Source organism: Podarcis gaigeae (genome assembly GCF_964106915.1).
Source record: "Podarcis gaigeae genome assembly, chromosome: 3".
NCBI classification, from domain to species: domain Eukaryota; kingdom Metazoa; phylum Chordata; class Lepidosauria; order Squamata; family Lacertidae; genus Podarcis; species Podarcis gaigeae.
Genome location: NC_139680.1, coordinates 102,477,790 through 102,504,628, shown reverse-complemented (window position 1 = coordinate 102,504,628; position 26,839 = coordinate 102,477,790). Strand labels below are relative to the sequence as shown.

Genomic DNA, 26,839 nt, shown 5'->3' with positions numbered 1-26,839 from the left:
AGTCCAAAACATTGTGACTAGGCTACATAATGGGCACTGGTTCATGCCCAAACCCTGATTCAGGCATCCAGTGGTTCATGGAATCAATGAGATGTTGGGTCATGCTCACAGATACTTGTGTTGCCTGGGACATTTCTGTCACCTGACCCCACAGTTTTCCTTGTTTTGGAGGGGGAAGGAAGGAGAAGCTTGGACCTCGTTCTACCTGCACAATCAGGGTTCTAAATCACACAGGGAGCCTGCTTTCGACCTTCCCAATCTATGTGTGCAAGGCTGCCAGAAGCAGACTGAACTGGGAAGTACTGGGAAGTACTGGCAACTGAGATGCAGGATGTTAAGTTGTGGGTGAACATATCAGATGACACAGGCAATTCTTCAAACAGCTCTTGTTTATTCACAGACCCAGAACAGAACTGAACTGAAGGGTTCAGCCAGCCTGCTTATATAGAGCTCCACTACAACGCAAAAGTAACAACTTTCTGTAACTATCCAATCACTGAACGTCACTTTCAATTCCTTATTTGCATATGTGGACCTGAGTGAAAACTACCTACAGTATCCCCCTGCTGGCCCAGGGTGAGAACTTCAGTACATAACACAGGGGATGTGCCATACAAAGTTTTGGGCAACATAAACAACTGGGGAAACTACTATCCCTGCTGTTCCCTCCTGCCTTTGCGCCTGAGGCAGTCGCCCTGAACTTTATAAAAGTTGACTGTATTATTTTCAGGTCATGACTGACTTACACAGACATACTATAAGCACACGGCCTTGCAGTCTTTTATGCAACACAGCTAACCAACTCTCTTGGAAAAGCTCACTTGGAACGAATGTTATTCCTCAATGCAAGAAAAACCTTTTATGGCTTCTGGTAGGAAAATGGAATCTAATTTATCACAGTCATGCAGATACAAATTAAAAGCTATTCGGTGGAACTAATACACTTCCACTCATTTTTCTCTCTGTGTGTGTATACTTCGCAAGTCAAGTTGTATTTTAGATGAGTAATTAAAAACACACCCCTTGAAGCAGAAGCCCAGGAGAAAATGTTGCATCTTTAATTAATGGCTGAAAGAAATTTAATTCTGGGAATAGCACTACATGGCAGCTGGGCTCAAGTGGATTGCCTTCCTCAGCTGGAGGAAGTACAGGATATTGGCAATTTTTTAGAAACCGCGGGCTTTCCTCTGTATGCATTTGTGTATTGCATACAGAAAGTTATTCCAGTGAAAAGCTTGTTATTATAATGCATAGTAAAGCTACAAATCACAAGATAACAGAACCAATGTACAAGAAAAAATTAGTAAGTATTGCCAGTCTTTCAGCAGAATTTAAATAATGCAGCAGCTTCTTGAGTCTTCTTCAGGAAACTATTCTAAAATTTGGGTGGGTGCCATCACCAAAAGGACCCTGTTCCAGTGCATTTCCTGAGATTGAAGCATTGAAAAGGAACATTCCACACGTTTTTGTGTGTTGCATGTCTAGCACGTATGTTTTAAAATCAAAATTCTGTGATTTTTGGATAGTACTCGGTGTTACAAAGCAAAGTTATCCTCAGACCAGACTCACTGAAGTCAATGGATATTTAAGATTATCCAACTATGAAAGTTAGTCTTGTCCATTAATTTTGATGGGTCTACTCCCAAGTATTTACTCAGGGTAGACTAACTGAAATTAATGGACAAGAATAGCTTTCTTAGTTGGATAACCAATGTTCTGAATCTCCTCTTTGAAGCTGTCCTTGTTAACCATACATACTGAAAGCAGTTCATTATCTATGGCATGCACTGCTGCAGAGAAGTGAAATATAATTTCAACTCTACTCAAAAATGGCCCTGCTTATTAGAAGTCCATGAATAAATGGAATCCTATTGAATTCAAATTGTAAGTTGTTCTTCTCTCTCTCTCTCTCTCTCTCTCTCTCTCTCTCTCTCTCTCTATCACACACACACACACCACAAGCCACCTGAATAAAGTTCATGGACCATTATTGTCCTAAAAGATTATCCTTTTTTTAAAAAAGAAGTTTTTGTGACAACTCTCCTTAAAGAGAAACAGACCTGTTCTTTAAATAACATATCTTAAGCTTTTGCACTAAAATGGTTTGATTTAAAATCCTCTTCTGCAAAATTCATTACAAGGCCTACCTACACTGAATTTTTTGAAGCAAGGATGAAACTATCAATGGATACTAGTCATGATGGCGATACACTATTTCTAGAATTAGAGACAGCATACCAGCAGGAGCAACAGCAGGAGGAGGCTACAGCCTTATGTCCTCTCCTTGTGGGCTTCTAATAGGCAACTGGTCAACCACCATGAGAAAGAGGTTAATTATGATCCATCAAGCCACTTCCTATGCTCTTAGTGATAAAAAGAAAACCAGGACTGCATCTGCATGGAGGGATTCTTCCATCACATCCAGATCCCCTCCAGCATGTTGGATGAGGGGTGCCAGATTGCTCAGTAAGTCTGGATCCAACCCTGCTATCTTTCAGATTAAAAAACCCGAGCCTAAACAAAAAGGAAAGGAAATATTTTAGCCAGCCTTGCAGCAGTAGTGTCTAAATCAGTCTTCTAAGAGAGCTCTCTCCCCTTCCTGCCCATTTTGTTATCCATCAAGGAGTTCAAATGTCAAAGCTTTCCCAAAGACTCATGATGCACATGTTGTCCATTTAGAGCTCCCAGAGTTTAGCTGCATAGAACAGAATGAACCTTCTTCCAATCTGGCAGAGCCCATGGGAGTTGTCTGAGTTCACGATAACCGCAGAGGGGATAGAAAAGCAGGGTAGGATAACCTCAGAAGAAGCATAGGAACACTAACATGTTTACATGAGCTTCCACGGTAACAAAAGAGAGATATTTCCACCGGATCTAGTTGGATACAATCTAAAACTAACCTAAAACAGTTTAAAAACAGATCTCAAGGTTGCCAGGAACGGTGCCTTTCAGACACCAAATGCCTGAGTAAACAGTCAAGTGGGGTTTTTTAAACTTCTGAAATTCAACAATGAGGGAGACAGACACATATTACTAGGGAGGGCATTCCACAAATGGGAGCCACCAATGAAAAAGCCCTGTCGTGGGTCAGTGCTACCCAGGTAGCCCCTAGTGGTGGCACCAACAACAAGGCCTCATCTTCCTATCATAGGATCCAAGATGCCCGATACTAGTTGATTTTGCACTTCCACAGAAACACGAGAAAGGCCGTCTAATGTGGTACTGCTGTGTCATCATAATTCAGCTTCTTGAAGGACCCTGAGTGAGAAGCAGGGAAGGTAAGAACTCCCAGGGTGAGAAAGACTGGGAGAAGAAAGCAAAGCTCCCAGGTGAGAGAGCTTGGGGTAGTCCACCACTTTCTGTAGGTTAAAAGCTACCTTTAAGAGAGGACTCTGTCGTCTTTTGGATTTGATATCTCGCTTTAGCACTACCCGAAGGAGTCTCAAGGCGGCTAACAATCTCCTTTCCCTTCCTCCCCCACAACAAACACTCTGTGAGATGAGAGGGGCTGAGAGACTTCAGAGAAGTGTGACTGGCCCAAGGTCACCCAGCAGCTGCATGTGGAGGAGCGGGGAAGCAAACCCAGTTCACCAGATTACGAGACTTAACCACCACACTGGCTCTCTTTTCTCTTTCTCTCTCTGTTTTTGTTTAGATTAGTTTCTTTTATCTTGTTGTATTATGAAAAGGCTTCAATAAAATCATAGGGAGTGGGAAATAATTCAGCTTCCTGAGAAACTCAAATTTTAGTTTTAAAATGCAAGTGCAGGATCCTTCTCCCATGAGAGAGTAACATCCTCCCTTCCTTAGGCCCCAGAGATGAGTTACGCCAAAAAGAAACACAGGGTGCCTCTAGACTGTCACTGTTTTGTGGGAGGGATTCAGACACATACTGGATGTTTTGCTTTGTGCAATTAAAGTAGATTTAAGCACCCTGCCTGCCTCATGCAACCAATCCACTTAAGAAAAGCCACAGTCTCTTTTCAGTTAGGAAAGTGACAGGGAAAGGCATTGAAAGGTGTGGGGTGAACAAATGATTAATGAAAAGATGTACCACCAGCAAATCAGGATGAATCCTCATTGTCCTGTAACTATGCCATAAACAAATCAGAGCTTTTCTATAGCTATGTAAGTAGCAAGTCCCTGTGATCTCAGTGGAACTATCTTTTGTGTAAAGATACATTACTACCAAGCTGTAGATGTGTGCAGGATTGCTTGCCAATCAGAATAATCCAGTCAAATTTAAGCTCACAAACTCTACTGGTCTCAATAGGAGAAAAAGGTAAACACACATCTCTTTCCAGACAGGAATTCCAGACAGATCCCTAATCCTGCTCTCTGGATTGCTCCATTTAATCATTCTTACACTTGATGCTGGCTGAGTAGTGGTGGAAGAATTAATTAAGCCGGGTTTGCTTAGCATTTTGTAGATCGAGAACAAGATCAATTAGTGCTATATTGTTAAGCATGAAAAGCATTACCTGCCCAGTTTTCCAGTTTGTCAAGATGTGATTTGCCATTGGCAATACTTAAATCACGCCAAAAGGGCCAAAGAATGTACGGCGTTTAGACACAGGAGGAAGCAACAGTGTTGGCCTCGGTTTCTTGAGGGGGGGGGGGGTGATGAAGCTCAGCCTTATAAATCCTTTTGAAGAGCGGTTCTGTTGGAATGCATCAGCAAGTGCAATTTTTTGAGAAAGTGATTACTGCTTGCTCAACTTCAGACAGGGGCCCATTTCATGACGCTAAGCCAAATTACGGCTTAGCAGGGACAAGCAACTGTGCCAGGTACCCAGAGCAAAAATTGTGGCTGCTTCACTCCTCCCCTGCTCCTGCTACCTGGTTATAAACCATGATTTCACTTAATGTTGAGTGTAAACCCAAGCTTATGGTTTGCCTCAGTCCTAACAAACATGAGCTGATTGTTTTGAGAACTATAACTCTAAGAACTTCCTTTTTCTCTCCATCTTTCTGCCTTGGGTGTCATGACTTTTAGGTTGCAAGACTGAGGGGTGGGACTCTGATTCTACTGATCTGTGTAAGCTGGTCTGAGAGTTTTTTTAGCTAAAGAGAAGGGCAAAAATGCTTTGAATAAATATTCCAGGCTGTACCAGTTCTGTGCCATCAACACAGCTGATAGGAATACAGTCCTCTATCTAATGAAGATGGTAAAATACATAAATTGCAGTTTTAAGTCCTGAAGCCCTCTGGGAAGCATGTTGAGAGATTTCTTCAGACTCCCAGACTGCCTTACGTACAATCAATTACAACAAGACTGTCCCTGCTCATGAGCATACAGTCTAAAAATACAGGCCACACCAAAAAAAGGGATGAGAAGAGAGGAGGATGAGGAAACTAAACACAAGCTCCAATTCTTAAATTTAAATAGTATTTCTTAAAAAGGTCAGGCGGTTGTCTCTATGTATGTCCCTAGCTCCCCCCTCCTCAAATATGTTATATATCTCACTCATTTAGCCACACACCAACTAATACACTCCTGCTTGGCTCAGAAACATCTAAAACAAGCCAGCTGCAACTTACGCCTTGCAGCTGTGGGTCTCAAAAGTACCCAGGAAGACAACAGATCTTCAACTTAGTACACTTGCAACAGGCCTGTTACTCTCCCAAACCTGAGTCTCCAGCTGTTTTGGGACTACATCTCCCATCGTCCATGACCACTAGTCCTACAAGCAAGGGATGATGGGAGTCGGTAATCCCGACGACAGCTGGAGACCCAAGTTTGGGAAACTCTACTCTAGAACATGTTTCTCTGCCTCTCCACTGGAAGATACTTCTGTTAAGATTTGTAAGGAACACAAAATGGAGTGGCAAGCAATAAAATGTGTTGAGGAAGGGGGATTACTGGGTTGTTTTTGTTTCTGTTTTTATTGTGTATTTTCTATTTTTTATTGTGATTTTGTGTTGTCCTGAGATCTACGGGCATGGGGTGGTATACAAATTTAAAAATAAATAAATAGCCACGTGGTTAAACGAAAGAACCTCAGAGATGGCAGCTTCATAGGATGTTGGGCACATAGCAGGCTTCAGCAGGAAATGAAGCTGGCAGTGGCTGGGCTTGGGGAGGAAGAGGCCTTTTGCATTTGGTCTGTAGGACAAAGGGCACATAAAAGCGGCCTGCCCTTTCACACTTGTAAGGATGCCAAGAAAAGGCCTGCTAGGTCAAAACCAAGGCCTACCTAGTCCAGCTGCATCCCATTCTCACAGTGGCAGGAAGCTCACAAGCCAGGCCTGAACTCAACAGAATTCTCCTCAGAAGTTTTTATATGGAGGCATACGACTCAGCACTCCTGATAGTGCTGCATGATTGATTGATTGATTGATTGATTGATTGACTGGAGGGGAGGGCACTCTTGTGCCCGGGTCCTGCTTGCCAGATTCCCTGCATGTTGGTGTATTGCGAAAATAAATGTGAAACGAGCCTTGAAGCACGACATTGAGGCACATCCTTGAGACATGCCTGAAACTTCTGCTTGGCAAGGAGAATTCTCCTCAGCCACAGGTGTCTTTATCAGGGGAGAGATGTGGTGGAGGGTGAGGCACTCAGTGTTGGTCAGTGTGGCTGCCACAATGTGTGAAAACCTGCCACTCTGGCCAGATGGCTGAAGGGAGCAGAGATCTGTACAGTGGTACCTCGGGTTACAGACGCTTCAGGTTACAGAAGCTTCAGGTTACAGACTCCGCTAACCAAGAAATAGTACCTCGGGTTAAGAACTTTGCTTCAGGATGAGAACAGAAATCACGCGGCAGCAGCGGGAAGCCCCATTAGTTAAAGTGGTACCTCAGGTTAAGAACAGTTTCAGGTTAAAAACGGACCTCCAGAACGAATTAAGTTCTTAACCCAAGGTACCACTGTACAATATATAGTTCTGCTTCTTATTCTGTATGTAGACCAGCAGCGTTATGCAACTTGTAAATAATAAAGACTTTAAGGGAAGAACTGTTTATGGATGAGGTGAGCTAGTGTTGCAATTGTTGTGGGCCAAAATATCGGGCCCAGAACTTTTCACTGCTCTCAGAAGTGCAGCAAACACACACACAAAAAACACAAAAAACAACCCAAAGAATGGGTTTGGGATTCCTATCTTTCAATATAAGATAGCATACGATTTCTGTTACTTATTTTTCTTTTTAAAGAACGCCTCCCCAGACAAAAAGGATTGTCATAATTTCAAGTGGCATCATGGCTGCATTCCTGGATCAGAATGATGCCACACCCAGAATGCATCTGGGTTGCTGAGTGCAGCCAAGCCACCTTTTGAAATGACCACAAGTTTTGGTTATTGTTGAAAGACAGAAAGTGTGGAAGGAAATCCTTGGTCACGTTGTACAGGTAAGACCTGCCCCTTGCCCCCAAACCTTAATCGTATTTGCCTGCAACCTCTGAAAGTCACAATATTCGCGCACACACTTTTATGGGAAACAAAATGGTCCCACCAAAGGTAAGGCAGATATTCAGCCCAGCTTTAGTACATACACAAAAGCTAGAATCTTTTTGCTTCTATTTTCAACCCATGTTAGGTACAGCCTCTTCATTCTGCACCGATTTGAGCCTGAGAATTTTTTAGCAGATTGTTCACTCGAGAGGACTGCTTATAGAGAAACAAGAGCTTCAGCCAGTGGCGTAGCGTGGGGGGTGCAGGGGGGGCCGACAGCACCGGGCGCAACATCTGGGGGGGGCGTGCTCGAGACTCGAGTGCTAAAATCTACGGGTTAGGGGGCACAAATTACTTGCCTTGCCCTGGGTGCTGACAACCCACGCTACACCACTGGCTTCAGCCTTGATTTACATGTCAGCAGAAACAGACACAAAGTAGACTTGAAGTTGTTTGTACATAATTTGACGGCAGAGCACAGTTATTTTTCCTTCTCGGAAAGAGAGCTCAAGAGGTGATTAGTATATTGTGCAATAAAACCCTACACTCTCTTGCAAGAAGCTCCCCAAAATACTTTGGCGGAAACAAAAAAAAAGGAGGCATGCCATTTCACACATGCAAAAAGAACCAGTGGCCTTATTTCCCTGTCATTTCTATAAATGCAGGATCTTTAGACTCTCTCTTTGCTGAAATGTTTTGCAACAACCAGTAATGTTGTTTGGTGTTGGCTCAAAAAAAAAAAGCAAGCACCTCTCTGTATTGCAATATAACCTTCTCTCCGTTCTGTCATCCTCACCGCCCTTCGAGGAGGATTAGAACAGGAATGTCCCAACTGACTATTGCACAGCTGAGGTAGTCAAAAGTCGCACTCCTCTGAAAGTCCTTAATTCCCATTTAAGTCATTTTAATGAGTAATTCTTTGCATAGCAGTTACAGCAACCCAAAGGATTTAGAGCCTCTTGTCTCATTCATTTGTAAGGCCTTGTGGAGTAGGCTGCTATTATAAGGCAAGATTTCGACAGGAATTGGAGTTCCGACTTTAAACCTAAGGGTCTGGTTGCTCTGAAATACCTCCAATCTCTCCTTTATGCTTCCCAGGGCTGTTCCAGATGTTAGTTTCCCCCCAACTCTGGTGACGAAAGCAGAGTAGTTGCTGCAGCACAGATCATATCGTCGGACAATTTGATACAAAGACGGGGAGAATGCTATGATCCTGGTCACAGAGGCTTCCAGGCTTCCCCAAACTTCTAAGTTCATTCATTTATAAGCTGAATGAGCTTATAAAGTCGTCATCAACACCAACCCATCAGCAACGCATGAAGGGGCAAATCTGTATGTCCTGTATCACAGGGGGAACCTAGGGGTGTGGAGGAGGCTCTCAAAGCCTATATGCAGTGCTTTTTTTCTGGGGGTACACAGGGGTACGCATACCCCTAAACATTTTTTGAATCTTTGTACTTTTGTCCATTTACTGTACAGTCATACCTCGGGTTAAATATTCTTCAGGTTGAGTGTTTTCAGGTTGCGTTCCGCAGTGACCAGGAAGTAACGGAATGGGTTACTTTTGGGTTTCGCCGCTTGCGCATGCGCAGACACTCAAAATGACGTCACGCGCATGCTCAGAAGTGGCGAATCACAACTCGCGAATGCGCAGACACAAGTTGCGTTCTGCTCAGGCTGCGAACGGGGCTCCAGAACGGATCCCGTTCACATCCAGAGGAACCACTGTATTTATTTTCCACGATTTGAACTATAAAATGGTGGTTTTCTTGAGTCAAAATGAGAGTACCCCTAAACATATTTTTTTTAGGGGGAAAAAAGCACTGAGTATATGTGTCACTATTTAACACATTATGTGATGGTAGCAGCACACTCCAAAAGCGCTCAGGTGATAGATTTGCCTACACCTTTTTCTCCTGCTTGCAAATCTGACTCCAGAGTCTCTCAGAGCTGTGTCTGAGGGCCAAAGGAGCTGAGAGTTAATTGTGCAAATGCCGTTACCATGCACATTTTTTGCAATGCAAATAACAACCAAGTTGGTGCCGCTGCTGAAAAGGCACCTGGAACAAGGTTTAAAGCACAGAACGAAGCGTGCAGGGTGGTACGTTTTTAGCTTATGATAGTGACGACACACGCAATCCTCGGTTAGCTGTTGGGCAACAAGAACTGAACCAGCATGGTCATCACAGACAACTCTCCCACAACCAAGTGCCGTTATCAGCCTGGGATGTGCATGTCACAGGCTCAGACAGGACATTCGGTTTCTTAGCCATCGTGCACATTGATGGCGAAAGTGTGACTTATGTACACTAACCTGAGATGGACAAGTAGCCTGCAGTAGTGGAGAATAGGATGCCCTGATTTCAGAAGTCAGGTCTCAAGTCAGACCTGACCCCTTTTTGTATATAGAACAGGGGTCAGCAAACTTTTTCAGCAGGGGGCCGGTCCACTGTCCCTCAGACCTTCTCGGGGGCCAGACTATTTTGGGGGGGGGGAATGAACGATTCCTATGCCCCACAAATAACCCAGAGATGCATTTTAAATAAAAGGACACATTCTACTCATGTAAAATCACGCTGATTCCGGGACCATCCACGGGCAGGATTTAGAAGGTGATTGGGCCGGATCCAGCCCCTGGGCCTTAGTTTGCCTACCCATGATATAGAATATCAACCCTTAATTCAATCTGTTTGATTCATATGCCATGCTTCCTTTTTAAAGATCATATTTTTAAAAAGGGCAAACTTCAACTTGAAAAGAAAATTAATCCCAGTCCTCAATGAAATAAAAAATGAAGCCCCCGGATGTTAAGTAGTGCTATTCATGCACTGGATCAAACAAACAGAAAAGACTCTTATGGCACCACACATCGTACATTTAGAGCACACCCCGGGCATCTCCTGGGAAAAGCCTGGGAACTGTAGTTTTGGGAACTGTAGCTCTGTGAGGGGTAAACTGCAATTCCCAGGAATCTTTGGGGGAAGTAATGAGCTTTAAATGTATGGTGTGTAAGCAGCCATACCAATTTATTCTGGCATAATCTTTCATGGGTTAAGGATCCAGGTGAATGTGTGTTTTCTGTGCAGAGTTAAATTAGCTTTATGGATGAATAGCAAGGCATCACCTGCTAACCTTTATTCTGCTCCCTTTCTGTGAACTTTGACCTTTCTATGCCTTTTTTTTGCATACCAGGCTTGATTAGGTCACCCTATATGAAAGTAAGCAAACACAAAACACAAATCTCAGCCCTACCCCTGTACAGTTATATCCCCTTCCATCCAGTCCCTTCCAACTTTACAGTTCTATGATTCTATGATCCCCATTTCCTATCCTGAGATGATGATGTTTTTAGGTGGCATCTCTTATCTTTGTAATCCTTCCTATATGAGAGAGATTGAATCAAAGTTGTGGTAAGTAAATGTCTTGCTGCAATTAGGGGGGCGGGGGAGAAAAATTATGCTTACTTGTAGGAAAGAGTGTGTTTCCTTTGAAACAATGACATAAAGATGAAGCATCTCAATCTAATAAGGTTTCAGAGCCTCAGTTAATCACTAGCCTGAGTGCTGTTTCGCTTGGAATTCATAGCTGTCAAGCGTCCCTTATCCCAGCACCATGTCCTGCTGCTGTCCCTTATTGATGATGTCCCTTAAATTTTCTGGGTTTCAAAGGAAGCAGCTCCTCTCCCTCCCTCCCTGCCAGTCAGGGAGGAGGGAGGCTCCAACTGTGTTGCTTGGCTGTGTTGCTCACCCAATAAGGAGTCTAAGAACGACTAGGGGGTTGGAGCTTGCATGCCTTGTGCCGATTCAAAGTGGCTGCGTTGCCTGGGGACTCACCTTTGCTCAGCGCTTCCCAGCGGAGAGGTGACGGTGGTTTTCCTTGCTGCATCCCCTTTGCTGGGTTGCTGCGCTATGGGAACCACCACTTGAGGCTTCGTTTGGCTGCTGGTTGACTAAAATCCCTTATTTTGGCTGCTGATCCCTTATTTTCGAGGCTGCTGGTCCCTTATTTTCAAATCTGTAAGTTGACAGCTATGTTGGAATGGGGGAGAAATCTGATTCAATTCCTACCAATAATAGGCGATTCCTGGTGCCTCTGCTGCAAACATTGGTACGGCCCACTGGCTCTGCTCCAAACGTTCCACTTCAGCAGCTGGGTAGGATTGATTGGATTTCCTCACTTTGTTCCCAATATAGATCTTCACTCCCCACACTTGTTCCCAATCTCCATTTCCCCCTTCTTCCCTGGAAGGGAGACACCATTTGGGCTTCACCTAAAGTGCCCAAATGTCTGGCCCTGACCTCTGAAGCACATTTACATCAATGCTGTTTCACACTCCCCAGTGCTCAAGACTCCCTACAGATCATGGGCCTAAACCTTAATGAATCCAGGCTTAAAATTTAGTGCATGGGCCAGACAGGGAACCAGGGAACCTGATTTTCACACACTTTGCCTTTGAAAGTTACGCTGAAGATGAAACAAGAACTTCAGCAGTGAGCACAGAAGCCAACTCCAAGGGGTTGGCTTCTATTTGAGGGGGCTGAGCCTCCCCCAAGTTGATGGGCATTGCCATTCAAACGGTGTGCATGCATTGCATCATGTGATTGAATATGTGGGGCAGGGCTTATCTGGCACCCAATTTTATTCAAGTTGGCACCCCTGGCAGGGAGAGGATACCAGCATACAGAGCAGAAAGCTTCCAGCATTCAGCCATCGACTCTCTTTTATCTCTGAGCGCAGGCACCTTTAGATATAGACTTATCTGTCCTAAGCGTGCTTCTGGCAGGCAGAAGTATCTCTGCACCACAAGAACAGCTAAGTGACATAAACAAGGTGCTCCCACCAAGATGTTGCTCCAGCGCTTCTTTCTCTGCTGAGATCAGACGGCTTCGCTAGCTGGAACGGGCGTAAAGTGCAGCACTGCAGTTACATAAGTCAGGAGAAGGGTGTTTCCCCATGTTGGAAAGCAGATTACTTTGTGTGGCCACGTGCTAATCTAAATACAGGTCACATGTGAGTCAGAAACAAAACGAAACAAAACCCAAACACTCAGAAGCCCTGTGTCGGATTGCAAGCCTGAATAGTCTATCCAAGCTTAAAAAACATATTTGTACAGAAAGGGGGGGAGAAGAAGAGGTCTATACATAACTATCTATCTATATATATCTATGTATACGTACAGTGGTACCTCGGGTTAAGAACTTAATTCGTTCTGGAGGTCCGTTCTTATCCTGAAACTGTTCTTAACCTGAAGCACCACTTTAGCTAATGGGGCCTCCTGCTGGCGCCGTGCCGCCGGAGCACGATTTCTGTTCTCATCCTGAAGCAAAGTTCTTAACCTGAAGCACTATTTCTGGGTTAGCGGAGTCTGTAACCTGAAGTGTATGTAACCTGAAGCGTCTGTAACTCAAGGTACCACTGTATCTATATATGTATAGATGCAAACCTAGAATTTATTAATATCATTTATTCATTTACACTCCACCTTTTTCCCTGAAGGGACTCAAGACAGCATGCACGAGAGAGAACCGCTAAAAACAGGGAAAAAACCATTAAAAAACAATTAAATATTGTTAGAAGTAAAACAATTAAATATTGTTAGAAGTAAAACTATGCACACATATGAAATCTACTAAAACCATGCAAATAATTACAATACAAACAGCGTGGCACCACCAGCCCTTTCGTTAAAACCAGTCAGTTCTCAGAAGCCTGTTGGAACAACTAAATCTTCACCTGCCAGCGGGGGGACAAGAAGGGAGCTAGTTTAACTTTTCTAGGGAGGGAGTTCCAAAGTCTGGGAGCAGCTAATGGGAAGCCTCCCCCCCCACACACACATCCCCACCAAGTGTCCCTATGTGAGCCCCTAAAAATCTCACAACCCAGGCAGGTATCTATGAAGGGGTACAGTCTTTTATAATAATTTATTATAATGATTATAATCATTAAAATAGGAACACAGTGCATTGCACCACAATGAGGAAAACTGTGACCTGCTTAATCTGTTGTCCAGGTGCCAGCAGTCGATGGGCAACTTCAAGGCCTCTTTTCTCCTTCTTATGCTCGGGTACCTTTAAAGCAGACGTGGATTGGGCAGCCCTTTGAACAAAGCAAGGGCAGAGAACATGCAGAGCTCTGGGTGTACTTGCATCATCCCCAGCCAACAACATATGGACGGCCACAGGCTTTCCATCGCTGTCTCCTGAAAGTAGGCCACACGGCCACCCTGTATCTTCTCTAGGAATCCTTCCTAAACCTGGCACTGGATGACCCACCATAACTGTTACGGAAAAACTCTCCTTCCGTATCAATAACCAAACATCAACACACAAGCAAATATTCTTGGAGGTAAAGGGACCCCTGACCATTAGGTCCAGTCGTGACCGACTCTGGGGTTGCGGCGCTCATCTCGCTTTATTGGCTGAGGGAGCCGGCGTACAGCTTCCGGGTCATGTGGCCAGCATGACTAAGCTGCTTCTGGTGAACCACAGCAGCGTACGGAAACACTGTTTACCTTCCCACTGGAGCGGTACCTATTTATCTACTTGCACTTTGACATACTTTTGAACTGCTAGGTTGGAGCAGAAAGATACAGGAGCAGGGACCGAGCAACGGGAGCTCACCCCGTCGCGGGGATTCGAACCGCCGACCTTCTGATTGGCAAGTCCTAGGCTCTGTGGTTTAACCCACAGCGCCACCCACGTCCCTGAGTATGAACATACTGTTGCACAATATGCCAATCTCAGAGCGGTGCAAGTGTCTAAGGGTTCCATCCAGGGCTCGGGTTTCCTTTTGGAATGAGGCACAGCAAATATATGGTTTATTCACACACATATACAACCTGAAACTCTGATGGAGGGGTTCACAGCATTAACACCCCCGAGAGGGCTTTGCTTCCCCCCTAGTTGCAGCCTTGGGTCAAACGTCGCTCTCTCTGGGTTCCCAGTTTGCTGCTCTCAAACTCTCTGCTCTCAACTCTGCCTTAGTCCTTCTAACTAACCAAGAGTTGGGAAATGGGCTCCACCCCTTTGCTGTCTCGCACAGATCCACTTCCTTTGTTCCCCATAGTGGCTGCAGCCAATCAGAAGCCGCAGAAGCTGCGCCGGACATCCAGCTTCCAAAAATTGTTTGAAAACCGGAACACTCACTTTCAGGTTTCGATCATTTGGGAGCCAATTTGCTCAGGAGCCAAGGCGTTCAGCTTCCAAGGTACAACTGTACAGTATTTGTTTAGAGAACTTATGAGCCACTCTTCAGCATAGGTTCCCAGTTTAAAACAAACAAACAATCAACCAACAGCAATACACTCCATTATATGTTTTGGGAAAGTGCTTGCTCATGCTGTATTTGCACACCTCTTAAGATATTGTCACCAAATTTTGTGTGATTGTTCCTGAGATCAATCTGGTCTAAACCACAAAGCCTAAGGCTTGCCAATCAGAAGGTTGGCGGTTCGAATCCCCGCAACAGGATGAGCTCCCGTTGTTCAGTCCCAGATCCTGCCCACCTAGCAGTTCAAAAGCACGTCAAAGTGCAAGTAGATAAATAGGTCCTGCTCCAGCGGGAAGGTAAACGGCGTTTCTGTGTGCTGCTCTGGTTTTGCCACAAGTCATGCTGGCCACATGACCCAGAAAAACTGTCCGCGGACAAACGCCGGCTCCTCATCCTATACAGTAAGATGAGTGCCGCAACCCCACAGAATCGTCCGCAACTGGACCTAACGGTCAGGGGTATCTTTTCCTTTACTTAAGATATTGTCACCAAATTTTGAGTGATTGTTCCTGAGATCAAGGAGGAGGTTTCCGTCTATGTTTGGATATAACAGGCTGCCACTTCAGGAGCTGACCTTCACAACAGATCCTCTAGTTCCTACCTATCCAGCTTAGGTGCCCAAAGCCAATTGTTTACATTTGAGTAGTGCTATATTAGGTGCTCTGTAGATTCCATAACCCTCCAAGCCCTTATTTGCACCACAGCCTCTTCATCCATGGTTCTTGCAAGCTGGCTCTTTCTCAGGTTGGGAACCAGGAACTTTGTGATTTAATGAGCCTAAGAGGTGTGTTTGTGTGGGGAAGAGAGAAAATAATGCTTCATTGGTATTTTTTAAAACATACAGGCCATCTTTTTATTCGACGGTGGCGTCAAAGCAGGTTTACAGAAACCATAAAAACCAAGCCACCATCATTAAATCAATAGAAACACAGCAAAAACAAAACTTAATTCCGTGCATATTTACTTGGCAACAAACCACACTGAACTTGCTTACTTTTGAGGAAGCAGGCAGATGATGCTATAAATCTAAGTTACCCTTTAAATATAAGAATAACTAAATCAATCCTGATTTCAGTTAACTCGAAATATAAATCAAAAATATATCTAATGAATAAAACAAAAGTCGGAAGATTCAGGACAGAAAAAAGAAAGTACAATGGACACTCAGGTTGCGAACGTGATCCGTGTGGGATGCACGTTTGCAACCGCAGTGGCGTGTCTGCGCACACGCGGGTTGCGATTTGGCGCTTCTGCTCATGCGTGACGTCCAAAACCCGGAAGTAACCCATTCCGGTACTTCTGGGTTTTGGAGCATCTGTAACCTGAAAAAACAAAACCTGAAGTGTCTGTAACCCGAGGTATGACTGTATCTTTTTGCGAAGCACTTAGTTAAACAATGGCATTTGTTCCCACAGGAGGTAGTGATGGTCACTAACTTGGATGGCTTTAAGAGGATTAGACAAATTCACAATGGGGAGTGCTATCAATGGCTATAAACCATGATGGCTATGCTCCTCCTCACATCTGGAGGCAGCCAGTGTTAGAAATTCAGATATACACAAGTTAGGCACCAAATGGCTCCTTAAATCAGGGTTACAGTTGCCAAATTGGACTGCCTAGTTGATATTTGGGGACCAGGCAGCTCAAAAGTCGTCTTTTTCAATATGACTTTTTGGTTCCTAAACTTTTTGGTTTATCTGATTGCGCAGATAAAATACAATGGATAGAATTCTGCAGGATGTGTTGCTAGTGTTTGAAAACAATCAAGATCCAGTGATGCCCAGGCATGCAGCTCCAGATGGGGGAGACCTCAGGCGACATCCTGGCACCTGGGCATCTTCACTTGGTCGCAAGTGGCCGATACCCAGGAGCAAAGTGCGCCTGGTGAATTTTGAACGCTGAGGGCAACAATACTTCTGAAGACCAGTTGCTGGGAACCACAGGAGAGAAGAGTGCTCTCTGTCCGTATCCCGGTTGCAGGCTTCCCACAGGCATCTGGTTGGCCAATTGTGATAAAAGGATGCTAGGCTAATGGACCACTGGCTTGATTCAGCAGGCTCTTCTTATACTCTTATGGTGGAATCCTTCACTTGGGAGAGAATGACAGGCTAGTCTGTTTTGCTGCTTGTCTAAAAGCACTCTTGGATTTCCACACGTGAGAGCAAAATACAGTGGTACCTCACTTGTCGAACGTAATCCGTTCCAGAAAACCGTTGGACTTCCAAAACGTTTGACAACCGAGGCGCAATGGGCAGTCGGCAAATTCAATTGAGAAAACTGAGAAACGCACCTCGGAAGCCATTCGACTTCTGAGGCGCGTTCGAAAATGGAAGCATTCACTTCAGAAGGTCTTCAGTGTTCCAAAACCGAAACATTTGGCTTCCGAGATGCTCGAAAACTTGAGGTACCACTGTATTTGCTTAGCTATGTATATATGTATGTGCCGAGGACATAACTACAGCAAAACAGAATCAAAGCCATCTAAGTCTTGTCTAAAGGTAAAGGGACCCCTGACCATTAGGTCCAGTTGTGGCTGGCTCTGGGTTTGCAGTGCTCATCTCGCTTTATTGGCCGAGGGAGCTGGCGTACAGCTTCCGGGTCATGTGGCCAGCATGACTAAGCCGCTTCTGGCAAACCAGAGCAGCACACGGAAACGGCGTTTACCTTCCCACCAGTACCTATTTATCTACTTGCACTTTGACGTGCTTTCGAACTGCTAGGTTGGCAGGAGCAGGGACTGAGCAACGGGAGCTCACCCCGTCGCGGGTCAGCACTGCTGACCTTCTGATCGGCAAGTTCTAGGCTCTGTGGTTTAACCCACAGCGCCACCCGCGTCCCAAGTCTTGTCTACCAAATACCTTTTTCTGGTTGATTCAGCCTGGTTGCTTCAACTTTGCCTTGGGCTTCAATGCACACTTCTACGGCCCAAAGCACATCCTACACATTTCCCAACTTCTGACTCAGAGCTTCAAACTGCAACCATCAGCACGAGCCATGCTACTGGCAAGCAGTCTCCCTAGGTGACCCTCAGGTAAGCACCTCAGGTAAGGACATGCGCTTGGGCCAAAGTTTGCAACAACACCACGCCTCTGAAATGTATGACGTTGGAGAGCGGAGCAGCTGGACCTAACGCGCACAGCTATAACCAGCAGCGAGGAAACATTATGCAAGACCACAGGAAGTCAGAGGAGACAGTATTCTGCGCAGGCCTGGCAAGCAGCCTGTGTGAACTCCAGCTAACAAGCAGACCTCGGTTGCTGGCGCCAAACCAACCAGAAAACATTCCTGGTGCTACACATGTTTTTGCCAGTGGGCTGTACTCCAGAACGTTGCATACCTGACGGAAATCAGATTAAACTCAGGTCTCCCTCCCTCTCTTTGCCAACAGCTCTCCTTTTTTTTGCGTGGGTGGGTGGGAGGGACAGGAGAGAGGGTGGGTGCTCATTCAGTATTTGTTAGAAATGACAACAACAACCGCTCCAGCAACCGCTTTGCTAATTTTTTCTTCTCCAGCCCTTAGCTATCATAAGTGCCAGAGCAAAAACATTCTTCCTTTCTTTCTTTTTTTTGCAGTGAATTCCCACTTTCCCTGTGACTTTGCCTTCTGTGGTCCCAAAACTTCACCCAAAGTGAACCCAGCTAGTGTATTAGCTTCCTTGACACCACCTTGCAATAATAATACCATTTGGGACAGTGTTGAAGACGTGTCCACTTGCGCAAATACATAATCTTTCAGAGGTTTACCAGTCAGCAACAAGCTTTTCTGGGATGACCGCATCCAGAAGGGAGGAAGGGGGAAGGCGGTATCCCACTTCCCAAGTTGGAACGCTTCCGCACCCCATTTTCACGGAGACAGTATAATCACACCACTTCTTTTTATTCTTTCAGGTCAGCGGTTTGGAGTCCAAAAGGTATTGCTCCTGGGCTAGACTTGGCTCTGTTGATCCACACAGGATATTAGTAATGGCAGTGGTTGTAACCTTATTAGTCACGTGTTACCTAAATGGTCTCCAAGCAACTTCCATTTAAAAACATACACCTAAATACATTATACCAGGGGTGCCCAAACTTTTTCCAAAGAGGGCCAGATTTGATGGAGTAAACATGTTTGAGGGCCAACCAAAGTTTTTTTAGGATTGACGTTGTTGAGCTTCCCTCCCCTAATTTTACCCCAATGTTGTTGAGCTTTTTAAAAGGATTTTACCCCAGGACATATACTGCCACGGTATACCATGGCAGGGGGTGGGGAGGGGAATAGTGACTGATAGATTTTGGCTATTTTTTAAAGTCCCATTTCCAAATACCTCAAAATATTTACAGGTGATTGACTAGATATGCCTTGGTCTTACACAGAAGTGCTTTTCTTATACAGTGGTATCTCAGGTTAAGTACTTAATTCATTCCAAAGGTCTGTTCTTAACCTGAAACTGTTCTTAACCTGAAGCACCACTTTAGCTAATGGGGCCTCCCGCTGCTGCCACGCTGCCGGAGCACAATTTCTGTTCTCATCCTGAAGTAAAGTTCTTAACCCGAGGTACTATTTCTGGGTTAGCAGAGTCTGTAACCTGAAGCGTATGTAACCTGAAGCGTCTGTAACCCGAGGTACCACTGTATTCTTAATTCCATTTAAGGTATGACTGTACTTTTAAAAAAAAGAACAACAGAGACTTCGGGCTAGAGCTGAGACACAAGAAAGAGAGCGGTTTCCTCTGAGGCAAACTTCTAGTACCAACATTTTAACTCTGCATGTGTGGATATAGCATGGTCAGTCTGCCTTGAGGTTCTTGCAAATGGTAGTTAGATTTTGTTGGCTGTTGTAAATCTCCCTCTTCTCCCACTTAATATGAACCACTGCTTAATATGTGTACAGTGTTGGTGTTAACTGTAGTGACATTACTAATTGGTCTACTTTATGCTTTTTGTATTTTATGCTTATTTAAACTTTTGATGTGCTTTAAAATTAAATGTTAAGGGATAGTTCAACAATGCTATGAAGTATTGCAATACATTGTCGTTGCTATGCTTTATGGCTCTTTTTATTATTAGCATATGTTGTTACATTACTTTATTTTCTGAGAGCCACTCTGAGAACAATGTATTTATGGAAAATGTGGTGACAACGATTATAATTGGGCAATCAGTTCATGGATGAACTGAGAATTAAACATGCTTCTCTCCAGTGACCATGCTGACTCCCATTTCTTAAGAAAGAGACAATTACTGGTGTGGTGTTTACAATTATAATCTTCCACACACTCACAGTGCACTTCCAATTACTTTCCAAACAATTTTTAAAAATCCAGTATGGGATGCAATGGGAGATGATTTTGTCTATAGCATGCTGTTGTCGTAGTAGTACTGGACTCACCAAATCTGCATTGAGCAGATTTAAAATACTAACTAATGTTGGGCCATGGAAGCATATTCTGACATGCTACTTTCTCCATGGAATGCATGTTTATAACCATTTTTTTTTGGGGGGGGGGGCGGATTAAGCTAACAATGTAGACACAAAGAAAAGAAAAGGTGCAACAGATACGACTCCAGTTAATGCTGATCTAAGGATAATCAGCACTGCAGTCAACGTATCAAGAAAACCTCAAACATCTCCAAATTCAAAATGCCGTATCTAAAAACTCTGCTGCCGTAATTTTACTCTGAAACATCCCAGTTTCATACCAGTAATTTCCTTGTTATTGACAACTTGGTAAAAGATGCTGTAGGAAACCATCTTAGAAGGGCCAGTAGCATTATAAATCAGTTACTGACAGTAAATTGGTATTTCCATCAATAAAAGGTTATTATCAGAAGCAACATGGAGGGTCACTTGAAAGGCTGGTATATAGTTTTTTTGTTATTAGAACAAGATGTTTCAATTCCTCTTAAAATAAATTTTATGGCATGGTAATAAAAAGGGAGGTGTGTGTTATTATACAAGAAGTATTATTATTATTCAAGAATCTTCTATTCTATTCTATTCGGATTAAGTTTAGGAGTCAATGACCTACTTTGGGGCATATGAACACATAATGTTTAAAGTCTAAAGGCACATGAGGTGTCAACCTTCCTGAACTTCTGGGTTTGGTCAGTGCTGAGGTCAGAAACATTCTGAAAAACCCATATACCCATGGAAATCAGTTGGGATATATAACTCTTCACTACCACCCTAAAGGGATGCGGGTGGCACTGTAGGTTAAACCACACAGCCTAGGACTTGCCGATCAGAAGGTCGGCGGTTTGAAATCCCCGCGATGGGGTGAGCTCCCGTTGCTCGGTCCCTGCTCCTGCCAACCTAGCAGTTCGAAAGCACGTCAAAGTGCAAGTAGATAAATAGGTACCACTCCGGCGGGAAGGTAAACGCCGTTTCTGTGTGCTGCTCTGGTTGGCCAGAAGCAGCTTAGTCATGCTGGCCACATGACCCGGAAGCTGTCTGCGGATAAACGCCGGCTCCCTCGGCCTATAGAGCAAGATGAGCGCCGCAACCCCAAAGTCTGTCACGACTGGACCTAATGGTCAGGGGTCCCTTTACCTTTACCACTCTAAATTATACTGCTGAATTAAGCATAGTTTGGGGTAACCAGAAATTGATTTTTGTGTGATCTCCACTCAGTTCTGCTACACAAAACAAATTCCTGGGCTCAGAATCCTTTAAATCTAAGTTTATGCCTTCTGTACGAGCATCCAGCTGGTGGATCTCAGAATTCTAGTAAAGAAAACTAAGATGGCTCTCTCAATCCTAATGTCTGTCTGTTTCTCCAGTATAGAGCTAGGGTAGGTCAGAAAAGCTGGGGAGGGGGGTATGTCCATTGTTTGTGCCCAACTGCCTGAACATGTGTACATATGCTCATGCACAGTCCTAGGTTTTAAAGAAGACTTTTCAAACACCACGTAGATCTCACTTTTCATTGTGCTTCTCAGTGGCATGCAACATGGACTTGGGTTATCAACAAGGAACTTAGAGCGTGGAATTCCATACATGGTATCCGATGAGCAGCAATTGTGTTTGCAAAAAATTCTAGTAAAGTCCTGCCTTGCAAACACAAGGTTTTGCAATGTGGGTCTAGCTCTGGTTTCAAATTCCTACTCAACCGTTAAGTTCACTGAGCAACTTTTGGCCAGTAGCTCACTCTTTCTCTCTTCCCCCTCTATCCTACCTCCCAAGATTGCTTTAAATATAAAAGTGCGGAGAGAAGTCATTCTAACTGCTCTGAGCTCCTTGCCAAAAAAAATAAATAAATTAAAATGCAGTAACTGATTTAAAACAAACAAGCAAAACTCAAGATGAAAATGAACGGGGCAGGGTGCTGCAAGCATAAAATTATAGCCTGCCTCCTAGGTGTTACTTAAAAAAAAATAAAAGTATCTTCATGAAATCCTTGTATAAATGTTAGGATTTTCTTTGATCTAAGCTGAAGCAAAGAAGAACAAAGACATTCCAGGTTTGGTCTTAGTCCAGCAAGATGGCCCATCCTCCCACCCAAAAATCCCAGTAATTTGCATCAACATAAAGAACTTTGAAGAATACAAGGTAATACCGTATTGGCTCAAATATAAGCCACACTTTCCCCCCCAAATTCCGCCCATTCAGAATATAAGTGTGGCTTATATTCGTGACCTTACACAGTGTGGCACCTGCTGGCCATTCCCAAGCCTCCCCCAAGCCGGCAGGCAAAGGGGGGGAGGCTGCCAGCAAAGCGGCGTGGCTCCCCCCCCCCCCCGAGAGCAGCCCAGAGCTCAGGGCAACTGGGCACAGCCCGCCTGCTGCTCCCACCTCCCCTGAGCCACCTAAGGAAGAGGGAAGGCCACCAGCAAAGCAGCACAGCTCTCTCCCCCCAGGAAGTAGCTTGTTTTTTTCTGTTTTTTCTTTCTCCCCCCGCCCCTCCAATTTTAAAGGTGCAGCTTATTTGCAGTGCGTCTTATAGTCAGGCCAATAAGGTACTTAAGGTATGCCTAAAAATCTGTTTGGTTATAATCACGACATCAGCTGTAAAATATCTACTGGGGAAAGTTTTCATGACTTTTCCACTATTCGTCTCTCTGTCATTGCTCTCCCTCCACCCAAATCTCTGGTTAAGTTGAAGTCAATCCAAGACGGAACCGCACATGTTAGAAGAGTCTTGTGGTTCCATTTAAAGCCAGATAACCAACTCATATTTATTTAATCCAATTTTATTAAGTCTTTAGAAGGTGTGTCAATCCACTCAGCAACCAATGCAACTATGTTATAGTAGGATTCCGCCCACAGATTTCTGCCTGACTTGCACACATTTCAATAGCAACATTTGAATTTTGTTTAACCACTAATAACTTAATTTTCTTTGCAGAATAGCCCTCCAGATGTTGTTGGACCCCAGATCTCATAAACCCCATCCAGCATAGCCAATGGGCAGGGGTGATGGGTGCTGTAATCCAAAAACATCTGGGAGGGTCACGGGTTCCCCATCCGTTATATAGATGGATAGGGAAAATAATTGGATCAGTGCTTGTTTTGGAAACAATGACATTCCAACCCCCCCTCTCCAATAAAAGGGCTGTTGAAACTCACCTTAGTGCACAAGTGCCAAGATCCATTCAGAATGTCAATGTGATTAAATCAGCAAGAGTTGCCACTCACAGAAGCAACTTCTGCTGTTAAGTACAACTCTTATCAACTGAATCAAGATATCGTTTTACCTACATTGTCCGCCGCATTTGGCAGATCCAGCACGACAACAAGAAACTATGTCCATTATCTACCACAACTATATATCTGTCAACCGCAAGATGCATTAATTGCACATTAATCCCTCGAAGCTTACCTAGCCAATGGTAGTCAATCTCTATATAGATGCTATAGCATAAAGGTCACATTCAGATCTGACGTAAAACCCATTGAAAATTGCATGCTACTCAGTAGGTGTAGCTTACCTATGGAGACACAATGGGGTGGAGTGGCAGGAAAAATTAACACGGAGGATTGCCAGATAATGTACGCCTCACACGTTTACCACACCTTCCCACTAATTATAAGCCATTGCCATTACTAATAATTGGTAGTAATCGGCCCAAAACGGGGATTTGGGTTATATAACTTTATCCAGGACAGAGAAGTCTATTCAAAGAAGGCTGTCAAATCTAAACCAAGGCAAAGTTGTAGGACTGGAAACTAAAACCCAATACAGTGGTACCTCGGGTTAAGTACTTAATTCATTCCAAAGGTCTGTTCTTAACCTGAAACTGTTCTTAACCCGAAGCACCACTTTAGCTAATGGGGCCTTCTGCTGCTGCCACGCCGCCGGAGCACGATTTCTGTTCTCATCCTGAAGCAAAGTTCTTAACCTGAAGCACTATTTCTGGGTTAGCAGAGTCTGTGACCTGAAGCCGTATGTAACCTGAACTGTATGTAACCTGAGGTACCACTGTACAGTTTTCATTTCTCCTTCATTAAAGAAGATGGAGGCTTTCAATAAAGATTCATCCATTTTAGAGGGACTATTTTATACCAAAGATGAAGCGATGGGTCTGCTATGACCTCACGGAATGGCCTGTTTGGTTTGTTGGGGGCCTGTAAACCACAGCTTCCCAGTATTGGTATCATGGGAAACACGTATTTAAGAAACCCAGATTACCTCCACCAAAACGATGCGTGTGAGGGAAAGAGAGACAGAGAAGAGTGAGGAAGGAGCATGTGGGGGCACGGGGCTCACTTTCTACCTAAAACTGGTTTTAAAAATGGAAAGCCTGAACCAGGCAATGTACCACCGAGGTTTTACAAGTACAAGGAATGAGAGGGTGAAGAGTCACTTGACGAGCCAAAGCTTTTCTTGATCTCCCAGAGAAAATGGCTGGCGCAGAGTCATCTCTCACAAAAGTGACAACCAGAGCATTCACTGAAGGAGGATGTAGCCATGTGGGCTGAACACTACTCTTCTGTTACGTTAAGGCATTACTGTCAACAAATAAATAAATTTACACACACACATAGGAACAGCTTCGTCAGCACAGCAGGATTTTGTGCTGCCATTTTGGTTACTTAGAGAAGGCTCTGAGAAGGGTCTCTTTGTGGTTAGCAACTGCATGGGAAATGAAAGTTTACAACGCACCAGTATTAAATTTCCACCTAGTCTTCTGCTTATTTCTCCCCCCCTCCTTCAGGTTTGTACATGCCCACATAAGAGGAAAGCTGCTGTTGTGCTTATTTCTAGCACACTTAATGCTTCCCATTATGCAACAGCTCAGGGCAACACTGAGGCACAATAGAAAGGATTATTTGAATTCAAACATCACTGTTTATTAGTGACAGCAAAAACACTCTTGCAAACACTTTAGATAGCTAATAATAACAAATGAAGATAAAAGCTCCTGTAGCATAACAATTAAAATGCTGAAATATGAACTGGAACCTATTAATACTGCCAAGCCAAGAAAGCCCATCCTAACATTCTTTCTTTCTTTCTTTCTTTCTTTCTTTCTTTCTTTCTTTCTTTCTTTCTTTTACTAATTAAAACACACAAACTTGCATAAAGTATTTAGCGCTACATTTGTAAGCAGCCACTTGCTTTACTCACCCACGGTAGGTAAGAGTCACTTCCAATTTGCAAGGCAAGACATGTTTTTTTGTCCCTAAATGCAGAGTTAGTTGGCTCACTTGTTTGTTAGTTTCTTTGAGGTATTTCCCTGGCCACCTTTTGCATACAAACTCGTGAAGGGACGTTAAAGGTACAGGTAAAGGGACCCCTGACCATTAGGTCCAGTCGTGACCGACTCTGGGGTTGCGGCACTCATCTTGCTCTATAGGCTGAGGGAGCCGGCATACAGCTTCTGGGTCATGTGGCCAGCATGACCAAGCCGCTTCTGGCGAACCAAAACAGCACACGGAAACTGCGTTTACCTTCCTGCCGGAGTGGTACCTATTTATCTACTTGCACTTTGATGTGCTTTTGAACTGCTAGGTTGGCAGGAGCAGGGACCGAGCAACGGGAGCTCACCCCGTCGCAGGGATTCGAACTGCCAACCTTCTGATTGGCAAGTCCTAGGCTCTGTGGTTTAACCCACAGCGCCACCCGCGTCCCGAAGGGATGTTACAGTAAAATAATTAATAAATTAAATGGGATAGGCATGTAGCAAAGCTTATTTTGGAAAATGGTTGTCCAAACAATATACCTTTTATTTGCATCAATGAACCTATGGATTCTCTTGTTTGTCTTCCCAATTTTATGCCACATTCGGTACCTAGAAAGAAACATGTCCACCCCCCTTGATTCCATCAATGTTGACAAATGACCAACAAGGTATGTATAGACATGCAAATTGGTTCTGTTCTGTTCTTTTCTTATATTCTGTTCTTTTCTTATATTTTCTTGAATGCTTTTTGTTTTGGGACAGAAACTGGAGCAGAGCCTGCATTTCCCACTCTGCATTTTCTCTAAGGCAGCACTGCTTCCATTCCGCTGTTTACGTTCTACATCTTGCTGCCCACTGCGGGGCAAAATCATGTGATTTACAGGATTGTGTCAATCCGGTTGCTTTTACATTATTCCGCCCCATTCATTTCAATGCTAAGGAAACACAAAGCAAATTGGAGGCGGAGGCGGTGGGAGAAACCTCATCTATTGCATATCATCTGTGGACCATGAATCCCAAACACATTCACAGGATGGTTTCTATTCCAGGCATAAGATGAATAAGTGAACAATGGCAATTTCCACTCGAATTGTTCAGCTTGGAAATATATTTGTGGGTGGGTGTGTAATATAATGGGAAAAAGAGACATTACACCATCTTTTGTAATTCATGAAAATCTTTAATAAAAATTATTTTTTTTAAAGAAAACCCAAATCTAATCCACCGCCATTTTGTTTCCACCAGCAGCCACATATTTATTTATTATTTTAAAAACCTACATCCCTTGCAATAAACAAAATGAATAGGTAGCATAGTGCCCATAATCATATACTTGTTCACGCAACCAGCTTTGTCCAGAAGTATTTAAAACATATTGGCCCATGGGAGGGGATGACGATGGCTGCCAAGCAAATTTCCTGCACATGCCTGTGTCACCGGGTGGCTGGCATGGCTCAGAAATACAACTGAACTGAAGAGACAGAGACTATATGTGCACAAGTTGAGTGAGCAAGCCATTTAACCACAATGCTGAATGAAGGCATGTACTTACCTGGTACTTTCGCGCTCCCAGC

At 44.0% G+C, this 26,839-nt stretch overlaps 1 protein-coding gene and 2 long non-coding RNA genes across 8 annotated transcripts in view; all 3 read right to left on the bottom strand.

The window, feature by feature from the left end:
- EPAS1 (endothelial PAS domain protein 1) overlaps nucleotides 1-26,839 on the bottom strand; it is a 131,509-nt gene that overhangs the window by 84,511 nt on the left and 20,159 nt on the right. The window lies entirely within an intron of this gene.
- LOC310842238 lies at nucleotides 9,212-15,594 on the bottom strand. Its single transcript, XR_014563027.1, has 2 exons — nucleotides 14,094-15,594; nucleotides 9,212-13,732 (listed from the first exon to the last, which is right to left on the bottom strand). It is a non-coding gene; the product is annotated as an uncharacterized lncRNA (long non-coding RNA).
- LOC310842225 lies at nucleotides 18,217-25,046 on the bottom strand. The gene is made up of 3 exons (XR_014563015.1): nucleotides 21,202-25,046; nucleotides 19,273-20,829; nucleotides 18,217-19,026 (listed from the first exon to the last, which is right to left on the bottom strand). It is a non-coding gene; the product is annotated as an uncharacterized lncRNA (long non-coding RNA).